The following is a 14,301-nucleotide window of genomic DNA, read 5'->3' as shown; positions in this document are numbered from 1 at the left end:
GTCCAGTTGAGTTTATTCCAACGACGTCTTGGAATAGTACACACCACTGGCTTAGGTTGTCTAGCCGGTGTAGGGCAATGGATCTGTATCAAGTAATGATCAGTCCATGCTAGAGGTGTGTAGCTGGAGATGCAGGCTTCCGTAAGATTGGTAAAAAACGGATCGAGGGTATGACCCCCTGAATGGGTGGGCTGTGCCACCAGCTGAATCAGCTGGAGCGCCTCAAGATCGGCCACAAAACTGGACACCGTGGGGCTAGCTATGTTGTCAAAGTGCAGATTTAAATCTCCAATGATGGAGAAATTGGAGCACCCCGCAGCCAGTTCACTAATGGCGTCAGGTAGCGCCGCTCTAAAAGCCACTTCACTCCCTGGGGGCCGATATATCAGTAGCCCCGACAGGGTGAAATTAGGTGTAATAGCTACCTTAAACATTGCACTTTCGCAACCCGGGATTTTTTGACCATGCCACGTACATGAATAGCAGGACTTAACCGCAAGGGCTATTCCTCCGCCTCTAGAAGCTCGGTTCAAAGTGAATACCGAGTATTCCGGTGGGAAGGCCAGATTGACAACGGCCGAGTCGGCATCCTGCAGCCAGGTCTCCGTCAGGCAAAATACGTCAGGAGCATCCTTATCTAGCAGGTCGGAAATATCTAGATGGTGCCTGACAAGCGACCTAGTGTTTAGGTTCCAGATGCTGATATAAGACTGTGGACTAATGGCCACCGCGATATCATCCCTGCAGTCCCTACTTACGGGGGCAGAAAGTGTGAAACATCCGCATCCACACGTAAAAGGGCCGCATAAGGGATGCACACGAGGCGCAGTACAAGTCACCCCTGACCGGTTGATGGCAGCCAGGCTGTCTCTGGTGTAACACAGCATGATAAACAGGAGAACGGCCAGGAGAGGGGTCAGAGTCCAGCCACGTCCAGCGCGTCCTGTCGCAGACGGGCAGGACTCTGACACGACTCCGGCCACGCGAGGACGCACCCGCTCCGCGATCCCGCTACGCTGGGGGGGAGCATTAAGTAGGCGTCCCCTCGCTGGCTCATGCGCAGTCAAGCGCTGGCGGAAGGAAGCTGCTCTGCCCCTCTCTAAGATGGCGCCCACCCCAGGAACCAGGTCACTGTGCTTTGTTTCCAGTTCGTTTGGTGAGTTCTCTGCCAGATCATTCGTTATTCTGTCTACATCTGACATGCTGCAGAATTCTTGGGAATGTACCTTGGCGAAGTTTCTTCAGGATTGTCATTAAAACATTTTCTAGGGCCTGTTTTTCATCCCGGTGACAGGCACACCTTTGACTGTGGTTATTCAACTAGCATGTTTTTTTTAACTTACACATTAACCAACAAGCATGTTTTTAACTTACAGTATGTTCATTTTTGAAATGTATAAGAAATGTGTCACTTTTCTTATGTTGGGTTCTCTCACCCTCATGTCTGCTCTACAATTACGCTTGTGTCACTTTTTTATGTGGGTTTCTTTCACCCTAATCGTTTAGGGTTCTCACACCCTCATTTCTGTGCTTAAGGGTTCTCTCACCCTCATTTCTGTGCTTAAGTTTGGTACATGAGTTCTCTTACTCATGTCTGTGCAAAAGTTTTGTTTAAGGGTTCTCTCACCCTCATTTGTGCATCATTGTATCCCTGTTTTTGGGATGGGTTTGGGTTGTAGTCCCATTTCCCCTCATGGTCTTTTACCATTAGTTAATCCTCATGTCTGGGTTATAGGGTCAAAGTCTTTTCTTAGGACTTTATACCTTCTCTGCCTGTGTTGGACATTTTGTTGTACATAATTTTCGTGCATGGTCTCATGTCCAGTGTGTAAGACGCCCTGTGCATCACATTTTCAGTGGCGTGTAGTCATTATTTGGCTCTCTATGTCTTGTGTGTAAGCTGGTTGTGCTTCACTTTTTCTATGTGTTGGTTTGACACATTGTGCTGCACCTGTTCGTGCCGCGTGTGTTTTTTTGGGTTTGTCCTCATAACACCTTTGTTTATGGGTAGCCCCATATTTTCAGGGTTCCTCACATGAGGAGTGGAATTTTGCCACATAGTGTCAGTGCTTGTGTTTACTGTCTCTTTCTTCCTTCTTTATCTTGTTTGTCTGTTTTCCCTCTTGTGGTGTGGTTTCCTCCTCATCCCTGGGTTTACGGATTATTATCATCAATTGTAATTTCATTGTCTATAGTTTTCCTCTTCGCTGAAAGTTTCTTCGTTCTTTTCTTTTCGTGAGGGAGAGGATAATGTAGTATTCTGAGTTGTATATTTATGTTCCTGCATTTCACTGCATCTAGCTGCTCAGCCAGCGTGAGTGTTCCTAGTAAGAATGTTGATGTGATTGACATGTATGGAATGCTTGGGTGCTTGGTTTGAGAGTTGGCAGTTAAAGATGGGCTGAGCAGCTAGGAGGCTGCTCCTGGTGGGGCTGCTTGTTCCAGAGTTATACTTCCTGTTATCTATCTATGGCTGAATAAACCTACTTCTTTATTCATCTACATCTGCCTCGGCTACATCATTACATGTATGTATGGACCAACATACTACAGAATGTTTGAAGTGTTCAGCATTAGTCCATCACCTGTTCTTTTTGCTTTTGGTGCCCTAAGTGGGATTCAAGCTAGCCTACAGAAAATAAACGTAGGGAGGGTCAAGATAGGGCTATATTTAACGACCAGAACCACTCATACCCTAAGAGAAACTATCAACAAACAAAAGAGAGGCCTGGTCAGAAACCTGTAAGTGTGCCGCAACTGAACTAGTGTCCCAAAACCATCAGTAGCACTAGAAGTGATAGCCCTGGCCTGTTAGAAAAATTCCCATCAGCCCACCCATGTGGTGGAATGTCGTCATGTGGGAGATGTCACCAATCCAATTCGCAAACAGTGCACCTAATCATGGCGCAGAGATGGATGGATTAACATGGTGTAAATACAGACCACTGGACTTCACTGGTGATGCTAATGGGGTGCAGTGCAAAAAAATAAAAGTGATAAACGTGAGGGTAAAATTGACTCCAAGGGCCAAAATCAATTTTAATTAGTATGGCGCTCGGGTCAAGATTAAAATTCTGCCAAATAGTTTGAAATAATAACTATATGTGGGCAGAGTAAGTGAAGGTCGACATGTTTCAGCTGTACTGACTATTGGTCTTAGCTTTCTTCAGGACCATAAGGGAAACTGCGACTGCCAATAAAAAATTATTAAGGGATCAGTGATGCACGCTAATATACATTGGATAAGTCCTACCAGTTCCTCTGAGCCCAGATGAATACTGTAGGAAGTCCAGAACTTTATGTATCTCCTAAAGAAGAGACATAAGCGTGAATCAGAAACCATCTAGTGCACAACAGATTTCAGGAAAACAAGCACAAGATACTGAGCACACAAACAGGGCGATGGAGACAGTCTCTCCCCGCTAAACTATGTTTTAATCAGTGTATAAAAAATCACATCAATGAGAATGTCTGTGGTAACTTACCCAGCATTATGTGGGAGTACGCCTCACCTCACCCGGAACCCTCTCGGGAAAAAGGGAGGCCCGCTCTAGTTAAGGAGGGAAATGGACAGAAAAGTACCTTTGAAAAATAGCAGAGGGACTAACAACAATAGTAGCTGCCATTTCAAAATTGAGCTTAACAAAACCTAGCTTTAAGCAAAAAAAGAGACTCAACCAAGTATAAGAAAATCGACTATGGGACTCTACAGGAAGTTAGTCAACCACAATTGGAGGGCTGTGTCTAGCGATAGAATGACTGCCAGAGGCTACCAGTAACCTTGGAGAACTGTATCTAGTGAAAAAACAACTACCAAAGCCTACCAGTGACCAAGTGCTGGGCAAATCACTGAAGACTTAAGGCGAAAAGAACCACTCGTTAAGGGAACTCTCACTAGTAATCCATTGGCTCGCCCTATTGAGATAGCAAGGGGAAGATCTAGTACCCTACCTGTCCGTCGGTACCTCGATGCCGGCGTCCGAGAAGGAACGGAGGTACCGACGCACAGCGCGCATGTGTATATATACCCTCGTTGATTGGGTACCTGGCAGTCATTCTATCGCTAGACACAGCCCTCCAATTGTGGTTGACTAACTTCCTGTAGAGTCCCATAGTCGATTTTCTTATACTTGGTTGAGTCTCTTTTTTTGCTTAAAGCTAGGTTTTGTTAAGCTCAATTTTGAAATGGCAGCTACTATTGTTGTTAGTCCCTCTGCTATTTTTCAAAGGTACTTTTCTGTCCATTTCCCTCCTTAACTAGACCGGGGCCTCCCTTTTTCCCGAGAGGGTTCCGGGTGAGGTGAGGCGTACTCCCACATAATGCTGGGTAAGTTACCACAGACATTCTCATTGATGTGATTTTTTATACACTGATTAAAACATAGTTTAGCGGGGAGAGACTGTCTCCATCGCCCTGTTTGTGTGCTCAGTATCTTGTGCTTGTTTTCCTGAAATCTGTTGTGCACTAGATGGTTTCTGATTCACGCTTATGTCTCTTCTTTAGGAGATACATAAAGTTCTGGACTTCCTACAGTATTCATCTGGGCTCAGAGGAACTGGTAGGACTTATCCAATGTATATTAGCGTGCATCACTGATCCCTTAATAATTTTTTATTGGCAGTCGCAGTTTCCCTTATGGTCCTGAAGAAAGCTAAGACCAATAGTCAGTACAGCTGAAACATGTCGACCTTCACTTACTCTGCCCACATATAGTTATTATTTCAAACTATTTGGCAGAATTTTAATCTTGACCCGAGCGCCATACTGATTAAAATTGATTTTGGCCCTTGGAGTCAATTTTACCCTCACGTTTATCACTTTTATTTTTTTGCACTGCACCCCATTAGCATCACCAGTGAAGTCCAGTGGTCTGTATTTACACCATGTTAATCCATCCATCTCTGCACCATGATTAGGTGCACTGTTTGCGAATTGGATTGGTGACATCTCCCACATGACGACATTCCACCACATGGGTGGGCTGATGGGAATTTTTCTAACAGGCCAGGGCTATCACTTCTAGTGCTACTGATGGTTTTGGGACACTAGTTCAGTTGCGGCACACTTACAGGTTTCTGACCAGGCCTCTCTTTTGTTTGTTGATTATTCAAGCTAGCCTGCCTGATGAGAGGTGATACCCCGAAACCGGCCCCAGGATGCTTGTTTTCAGTCTAGGGAGAACTTGGTTTGGCATTTTGGGCTAAAATGTTTCCATGACAATTATCACGATCGGGACACTATCCTGCGGCAGGCGCGGGCTAAGGAACCCCTCATGTGCGAAAAACAGAAAATCCTGATCTTGCCTGATTATACCAGGCTGGTGCAGCAACAGAGACAATCATTTGTGGCAGCTAAAGCATGCCCTCATGATCTAAAGCTTCCATATGCCTTACTGTATCCGGCCCGCCTGCGGGTGCTGTATCAGTCCCGTACCCTTTGCTTTGACAGCCCGGAGGAGGTGTTTCACTGGACTGACGAGACGGTCAAGGTACGAGTGCACAAGAGCAACTGGCGGTCCAGATCTAGAGTTCGCTCTGCCTCTGGGGGGCGGCGAGTGGAGGGGGGCTGCCTCTCGCCCCTCGTAAACTGTTCCTTGAAAGGTGGTCCTACTTGAGGTAGCAGGTGGAAGTAAGCATGCTTCTGTGGAGACTGCTGGGCTGGGGATCTCCCCGCTGGGTATTCCTGAGGCTGCGAGAAACGATTGTTTGAGACATTTGAATTTCTAGAGATGATGTAGATGTGGGGCTAATGTGGGGTGGAGGGGGTACTAAGGGCGGGCGCACTCCTTGAGTTTAGAGTAGTTGACGGTTGTTTGGGGGGATGGGTAGGGTTAAGGGGATCCATTGGGGTGGAGGGTCTTCGACCTCGAGTTGGGGATGGAGACTCTGCTACACCGCGACAAGTACTTCATTGTTTTGTGAGGTATGGGGGGGAGGGGGTAGGGCTCATGGGGGAATGTTTGATGTTGAAGTGGGGAGGAATGCACGGTACTAGTGATGTCACAGTGGTGGTTGAATGTGTGTGTACATGGTGCGCCCAGTGGTTTGTTGATACATGAGGCTGATGATGTCGAGCCCGGGTGATGGGGCCGCTGGGCCCAGAGGCACACTTCGTGTTCTCAGTTGGAATGTGCGGGGAGTATTGGATAAGATTAAGCGAGGGGCAGTCTTGAAGCAGGCCAAGTGAGTGGGGGCAGATGTGGCATTGCTACAGGAGACTCATCTTTTAGGCAACAAAACCCTCAGCCTCCAGCGCTTTGGCTATACCCAGGTCTTCCATGCTGGATTTGCTAGGGGCTCCAGAGGGGTGGCCATCCTTATACATCGTAGGGTCTCTTACATCCACACCACCCAATGGGTGGTTCCACAGGGTAGATACATATTTGTCCAGGGAGTCCTGGGGGAGGAGCCGGTAGTGTTTGGTTGTGTCTACGCCCCGGTCCCATTGCAGTGGTCCCTGGTTGAAAAGATAATTGCGGTGTGGGCGGATATCCCAGATGTCCTAGCAGCAGTGGGTGGAGACTGGAATGATGTGGTGGACAGTGCACAAGATAGGTACAGGCCGGGGGGCGGGACAATGGCAGCTGGAGGTACCAAGTTGAGTGATATGATCAGGAACCTGGGCTGGGTGGACACTTGTAGACACATCCATGGGTCAAGGAGTGCATATACCTTTCTTTCCGCAGTACATAAATCCTTCTCTAGGCTTGACTACATATTTGTCCCTACGGCAACCCAGGGAAGGGTGGAGTCCGCGGAAGTACTGCCGCGTGGGCTGTCAGACCACTCCCCAACGACCGTTACTATTCGCCTAGACCAGCGGCGGCAGCCATTTCGGTGGCGCCTCTCCGTATGGCATCTGCAACTGGTGGACTACCAAATACACATGAGAGAGGCCATCGCCCATTATATGACTGAGAACGAGGGGACAGTGGCGGACAAGGCGACTCTATGGGAGGCCTTGAAACCAACATTGAGAGGCATAGACATAGCTTGGTGTGCGGTGCTAAGAGGAAATGTAGAGAGGACCTGGACCGGGCCGAGGCCGAGATTAGGGAACTGGAGAGATGCAGCGGTTTGAAGGGTGGAGGTCAGACTGTGGGGCAGTTGTTGTTTGCCCAGCAGTCTTACAAATCTTTACTTTTAGATGAGGCGCGGCAGATGTGGTTGGCGACCCGCAGTCATATATACCAATGGGGAGATAAATCAGGGACAATGCTCCATAGACTGTGTCAGGGCCTGACCCAGGCTCGGACCCTTCCGAGGGTGGTGGATGGATCTGGATCCCCGATCACAGACCCTGGGGCGCTGGCAGAGAGCTTTGCAACATACTATGCTGACCTTTATGCCTCAAGTAAATGCTTCTCCGCGGATTTGGTTGACAAATTCATAGCTGATCTGCCGCCGCGAGCAGTCTCAGATGAGGCTCGAGATCGCCTTGATCTTCCGCTGACGGAAGATGAATTGTGTACGGCTTTAAAGGAATTGAACACAGGTAAGGCCCCGGGCCCTAACGGCTTTCCCAGCTAATTTTTTAAGAAATCCCACATACAACTTGGGGCCCAGTACAGAGCAGTAGTGGAGGAGGCAAGGGAGTGCGGCAGTCTGCCCCCCGACTGAAGGCATGCTGAGGTTGTGGTATTTCACAAACCTGGTCGGCCACCGGAGTAGCATGCCTTGCACCGTCCAATTTCCCTATTGAACGTGGAGGCCAAAGTTTTGGCCAAGGCTATGGCTAATCGACTGCTGCCATACATTACGGACCTCATACTCCCAGACCAGGCGGGATTCATGGCTAACTGTGGAGGGTTTTTTAGATTTCAGAACATGTAGGGCGCTCTGCCTAGAGTAAACGTTATGGGGTAACTTAAAACAACAAGTGAAGTTGCGGTGCGTGAAGAGCGAACGGAGAAGCCCTTAACCGTTCAAATGGAAAATCAACTGACTCTCCCAAACTTAAAAAAGCAAAGCTCTCGCAACCACAAAGCAGTATAATCAAGGAAAGAAAAAACGTTTCAACAAAGTATTTAGCAGTTCTGTAATAAGCAACAGCAGATCCTTGTATCTTTATCCTTAGGAAGGTTGTTTATTTGATCCACATTCAGCCGACACGTGTTTCGTCGTGTTTGAAGTTAAGTCAACACGACTCTTCAGGGCTAGTGGTGTGACCCACTGGTCAGTAGGTCGGACTTAATGGACACTTTAGCTTCAGGTGGATATTTCAGTATGTAAAGTTAATGACACTCAGAATATAAACAACGATTACTTGCTCTGGGTTTAGAGCAATCGAATTTTCATCTGTTTTAAAGTTCTCCAAACCAAGTATGGTGGACGAAAGCAAAGATCAACTGGATACGTGTGTGTATCTAGCCGTACCGGGAGGGGATCCAATTAAAGTTTCATAACAGTGGATTAGGTTCGATCCCTCTGTGGATTGCGAACAATGTTATGGTATCCCTCCTCTGTGTGTTCCCGGTCGCCGTATTTCGACATCTTTGCTTTCGCCCACCATACTTGGTTTGGAGAACTTTAAAACAGATGAAAATTCTGGGCATCGGCCCTTCAGATAGCAGTAGGTGGCATTAAATACCTTGGGGTGTTCCTGTCAGAGATCCCCGCTGTATCCTGGGAGCGCAATGTGGCGCCGGTGTGGGAGCGCACCCGGGCTGACATCAAAGTGTGGTCCCACATGCCACTGACTGTCTATGGTCAGTCGGCCATCTTTAAAATGGTGGCTCTGCCTAGACTACTTTATCAGCTGCAAAATCATCCCTACCCTATTTCGGCCTCATGGTTTAAGCAAGTAGACTCAACTCTAGGACAATACCTATGGGTGGATGGCGCGATCCGGGTGGCACTTCGCACATGCTTCCGATCAACATATAGTGAGGGTTTGGCAACTTCTGATGCTTCGCTCGTACTATCAGGCCTAGCATCTCCTTGTATTGAACGAATGGTGGTATGGAGACAGGGGGGACCCGGCCTATGTGCTGGAGCGGTCCCTTATGGAGCCCCACACGCTCCATACATTGTTATATGCAACACAGAGGCGTAAGGCACTGCCGTCAGTGACGCAGGTGGTATTTGATGTCTGGCGGCAAGCCCTACAGCGAATGGGTTAGTGGCAGACTTTGACGGAAGAAACTCCTCTCTGACAAAACGGCCACCTCCCTGACCTGGCAGCCCTTCAGGGCTTTGCGGGGTGGGATGCTATTGGAATCTCTAGACTGGGAGATGTCATGACAGGGACATCACTTAAATCGTTTCAGGACTTGAGTGCTGAATACCATATGCCCCGCGCTCAATTCTTCCGATATTTACAACTCCGACATGCAATTACCCCCTATATAGAGGGGTTGACATCTCTCCCCGAATTTAGTCCGCTGGAGGCTCGGGTGTTTATGGGGGACATTGAGACCAAAAAAATATCACGAATATACCAATCCCTGATTATACACTGCTCTTCCGATCTGCAGAAACTTAAAAGGAACTGGGAGGCTGATGTGGAGGAGTTGGAGGAGGAAGACTGGAATGAGGCGCTGGCAGGCCCCAGAGGAGCGGCCATCTCCGTCCGCCTGAGATTGATTCAGTTTAAGATTGATTCAGTTTAAATACTTGTACAGGGTATATTTCCCTGGGCGGAGGCTATGGCAGGCGGGCCTCATTGCGTCCCCAATTTGTATTAGGTGTGGATGTGAGGAGTTTACAATTCTTCACACAGTGTGGAGTTGTAGCCGTTTAGACAGGTTCTGGAATGGTGTCTGGAATGGTTTGGATGAGGCCTTTGGCTGGGTTCTTCCTCGCACGCCGCGCCTGGGACTATTGCATGTGCTGGATGGAGTGGGGGGTAACCGTCACAAGAGGCATTTGCTGTTACTGGGCCTCACATTTGCCAAAAGAGGTATAGCAAAGGCAAGGAAGGATCCGAGGGCCCGACGTTAGTGGCGTGGAGGAGGGGGATTGATTTCTGTATGGGGATGGAGAAGCCCATATTTCTTGCCCTGGGCTGTTCTCGGAAACATTATAAAATCTGGAGACGTTGGGCTGTTTTCAGGGGTATCTGGCTTGAGTCCCCGCCGGAACAGGACCCAGTACTGGATGCTTGAGCGTGCTGTGCCAGTTGATACGTGTCAACAAACTGTTGACATTGAATGGAACCGTGCCGGGGGGGGGGGGGATCCGGGAGGGCTGGGGGTGGGGAAGGAGTTTGGGGGGGGGCGGGTGGGAAGGTGGTTAATTGCACTCTTTTCCTATTCATATTTGATGTAAAAGACATGATAGATTGCAATGCGCTATGTATGTTCAAATGCTTTGGCAGTTGCCTCTGGGGAACAGAGCTCTGCAATTTCAACGTGATCTATCAATAAAATTAGTTTTTAAAAAAAAATGTGTCCATGAGAAGCAGGGTCAAGACTGATTTGCAGTTGGCTGGGTCCAAACTGGGATGGTGTAGTGATAAAAAACCAATGGTTTAAACCCAGATCTGTGACTGGGGTGAATGTTTGCATTTCGTCCGTCATCTGTTCTTTTTCCTATCACTGACAGCACATGATGGAATACTGGTGTACTGCTCTTTCTGAAGAGGGCCGTGTTATTTTTGATAGAAGGTTATGGCTGCAGATAATTTGGCTACATTGCCCTGCTTTTTTTACTTTTCTCTTAATAAAGGCTTGTGAAAGTTGTTTTATAATGATTTTGAAGGCTACTGATTTTTATAATGTAAATGGCTGGCTTATTGTTTGGGAGAATCATCTAAAAATTTGCCAATAAAAGCTGCACATAGTTTTTAAAATGTTCAATTTATTTTTGCATTCTCAATAATGGCTGATTTGAGAATTCTTTTCTTTTATGCATTTATATTTTAAGAGTGCTATAGAATCCTGTGTGCGAACAGAACTATTCAGTGTTTGACTTCTAATGGAGATCACATGCAACTAATATCCTCAGCAACGGAGGGAGGAAAGGAATGAGAGGGACTGGCCACCAAGGAGTGCACCTTCCCAAGTCTATTGTACCTGAAATCAAAGCAATCCCAATGCAAATATATATATATAACGTATCAATAATATTTACTAGACTAATGGTACAATACTTCTATATCTATACATATATTCAATAAGTCAATCAGGTGACTTGTAAAGTGCAACGTCATTTGTGGCGGCGAGGAGGGCGGTCTCTTGTGATGGCTGCTTTGGAAGCCAGATTGGGTAAGGTCCAGGATGTGGTTTGTTTCTATGAACTCGGGTAGTTGGGTGTTGATGTGGCCTTCTTGATGACAGTGGCTGGGAAGAGAAGCAGAGAGATGGGTCTGGAGTTCTTGAGGTCCTTCGGGTCAGCAGAGAGTTTCTTCGGCAAGGGGTTGATCTATTTGTGTTTCCAGTCTTCTAGGCAGGTGGCAGAGTTGATGGAGCAGTTGATGGTGCGGCAGCGTTTTGGCGCGAAGGAGGTGCCGGCTTTGTTGACGATGTGGTGCGGGCTGGGGTCCGAGGGTGCACCAGCGTGGATGCTCTTCATGCTCTATAGGGTGCCGTCAGCAGTGAGGGAAGTCCAGCTGGTCAGCGTCTGCTGGGGTTAGTTGTCATTGGGTGCGGAGGTTGCTTGTGGGGTGAGAGAGTGTTGGGTGTCAAGGCTGTTAAAGCTGTCGTAGATCTCCTTAATCTTGCAGTGGAGGAAGTTGATGAGGTTGTTGCAGAGGTCTTTGGACAGTAGGGAAATATCCATTTCAACTCAGGCATTAAATCATAATGCCTTTACAATGCATTATTGGAAGATCCGAAGGTACCTGTCTCCAGAGGCCCTCATACTTGTCATCTTGGCCCTGGTTACCTCACGTTTAGACTATGCCAACTGTCTATACGTGGGGATTCCAGCCTACCACCTCCAACGCCTTCAACTGGTGCAAAACCAGGCTGCTAGATTAATTTTCCAGCAACCAAAACACCAACATGTCTCCCCACTGTTAAAAACCTTGCACTGGCTCCCGGTTGCGCAACGATGCATTTTCAAACTTGGTTGCACCGTTTTCAAATCTCTTTTCCTTTCTGCTCCCGCTTTTATCTCTTCCTGTCTACACTCTTACATCCCTTCCCGACAACTCAGATCCTCTGCCCACAATCTGTTGGTCATTCCAAGGTTTCGACGCAAGAAGCACAGTGGTGCTAGCTTCTCCTTTCTTGCCCCATTCACTTGGAATTCCCTCCCCCTCTCTACTCGGCTCACTCCTGATTATCCCACTTTCCGCAAATCTTTAAAAACTCATTTGTTCCGCCTTGCTCACGGTTAGCTGTTCACATTCCCCGTGCCTACTCCCACTGTCTTCGAGCGCCAAGAAACCAATTGGTGTATGAGCGCGGTATTAAAACTTTTGTAACATAACATAACATAACATGCCATTACAACAAATATACCATTACAACGCATGCTATTACATTGGGAATTAAGGTAACTACCATAAAATATTTTTTGCGTAGTTTTAAATTTTATTTATAGTAGTATTGTATTTACTATCACTATTGGTATTATTTCCAAAACGAGACATGAATATTTTTTAGATGTAATTATCAACCTCTGACTTGGGATGCAGGGGAATTAGGCGTTTGGATTGCGGAGTGTATTAATACTCAGGTATAAATGTAAATGCCTGTGTATTAATGAATAATACATGTATTATACATTTTTTATAATTTAATAATAATTAAAAATAAAACTTGAGGATGTGATACCTTGTCTTTGGCACAGGATGCAGGGGTTTTAGAGGTTTTAGGTTGGGGAGTGTATTAATACCCATGTAATAATTGTAATACATGTGTATTAATGAATACTAAATGTAATGTTATTTTTAATCAATTTAAAAATAAAAATAATACATATGAGGATGTGACACCCTTTCTCTCGGGAAGCAGGGGAATTAGGGGTGTTGGGTGGGGGAGTGTGTTAATTCTCAAGTATAAATTCTAATAGCTGGGTATTAATGAATATTACATTGAATATTATTTTTTAGCTATTTAATAATTCAAAATAATATTTATGAGAGCGTGACACCCTTCTATGGCACAGGATGTGGGAGAATTGGGGGTTTTGGGCAGGGGAGTGTATGAATACCCAGGTATTAATTTCAATTTCTGGGTATTAATGAATATTAGATGTATTATTCATTTATTAATTCTAATTTTAATACTTGTGCATCAATTTATTATTAATAATAATAATAATGTACAAATATTTTAAAGAATTTGAATAAAACAATAGTGAGGGTTTAACATTTAGAATCTGTCATGGGATGTAACAAAACAGATATTTGGTGTAGTGGTGTTTAGTATTTTTAAAACATTATTTATAAATATTAGTTGATATACAATAAATTAATAAAACATTTAAAATAAGGTAAACATGGTTATATGTCCACTCAGATAATTCTATTAAAAAAGACAGCATATAAGATAATAAAATGTAATTTATTACTACTTTTTTTTAAAGGAAATAATTAAATAGGACACATAAAAGTATTTATTCATAAGATGTATTTAAAAAATATAAGTGAATTAAAAATTGTCATAAAAATAAATATAGACATGCTTAATTATATATTATTTTACAAAAAGAAAAACTTTTGCAAAGGAGTACGTTAACATTTTGTTCATAGTTTTCGATTTTTCCGATGTTTTTTCTATTCTAGTGAATAGGTGAAATCGTCCTTTTTTTAAAAACTTTTACAGATATTTTACGCGGTTGTGCATTAGTTTCTACAGTCAGTAGAGTGTTGCGGTGAAGTTCGGAAGCAAGGAAGAGCTGCGGGTAGGTAAGACAAATTTTATTTATCAAATAGAGATTGTGGGTGGCATAGCTTATTGTAAGGACAGAGGAGGAAGGTAGCTAGATAGATATTCGTATTTTGATATATGTTTTGTGTTTTTTAATTACATTTTCATTCCTATACAGGTAGATTGTAGGCCCACGTTGGGTTGAATGCTTTTGTTTACGCTTTTGGTTTAAAAAAACAAAATATGTGAAAATAATTATTAACGTTTATTTTTAACCAATGTGTAAAGGAATCAAATTTTTGGTGCGATGTGGTTTTCAAAAAAAGTATAGCGTATTCATGTGTGTTAGAGCATGTTTTAGTTTGGAGAAAACAGATGGCATGGACAGCCGAATGGATGTTTTGGACAATTTGGAAGTTTTTCATATAGATTTTAAATTAATAAATTAATACAGGAGCTTAGCTGCATGTTAAGGTTTGGATTTTTGTTTTTTGTCAAACTTTTGACACAAAATTAATGGATTTAAATTGCATGGAGAGTG

Source organism: Lissotriton vulgaris, chromosome 5 (genome assembly GCF_964263255.1).
Source record: "Lissotriton vulgaris chromosome 5, aLisVul1.2, whole genome shotgun sequence".
Classification (NCBI taxonomy): Eukaryota; Metazoa; Chordata; class Amphibia; order Caudata; family Salamandridae; genus Lissotriton; species Lissotriton vulgaris.
The sequence above is the reverse complement of the archived record's forward strand: the minus strand, read 5'-3'. Positions refer to the sequence as shown.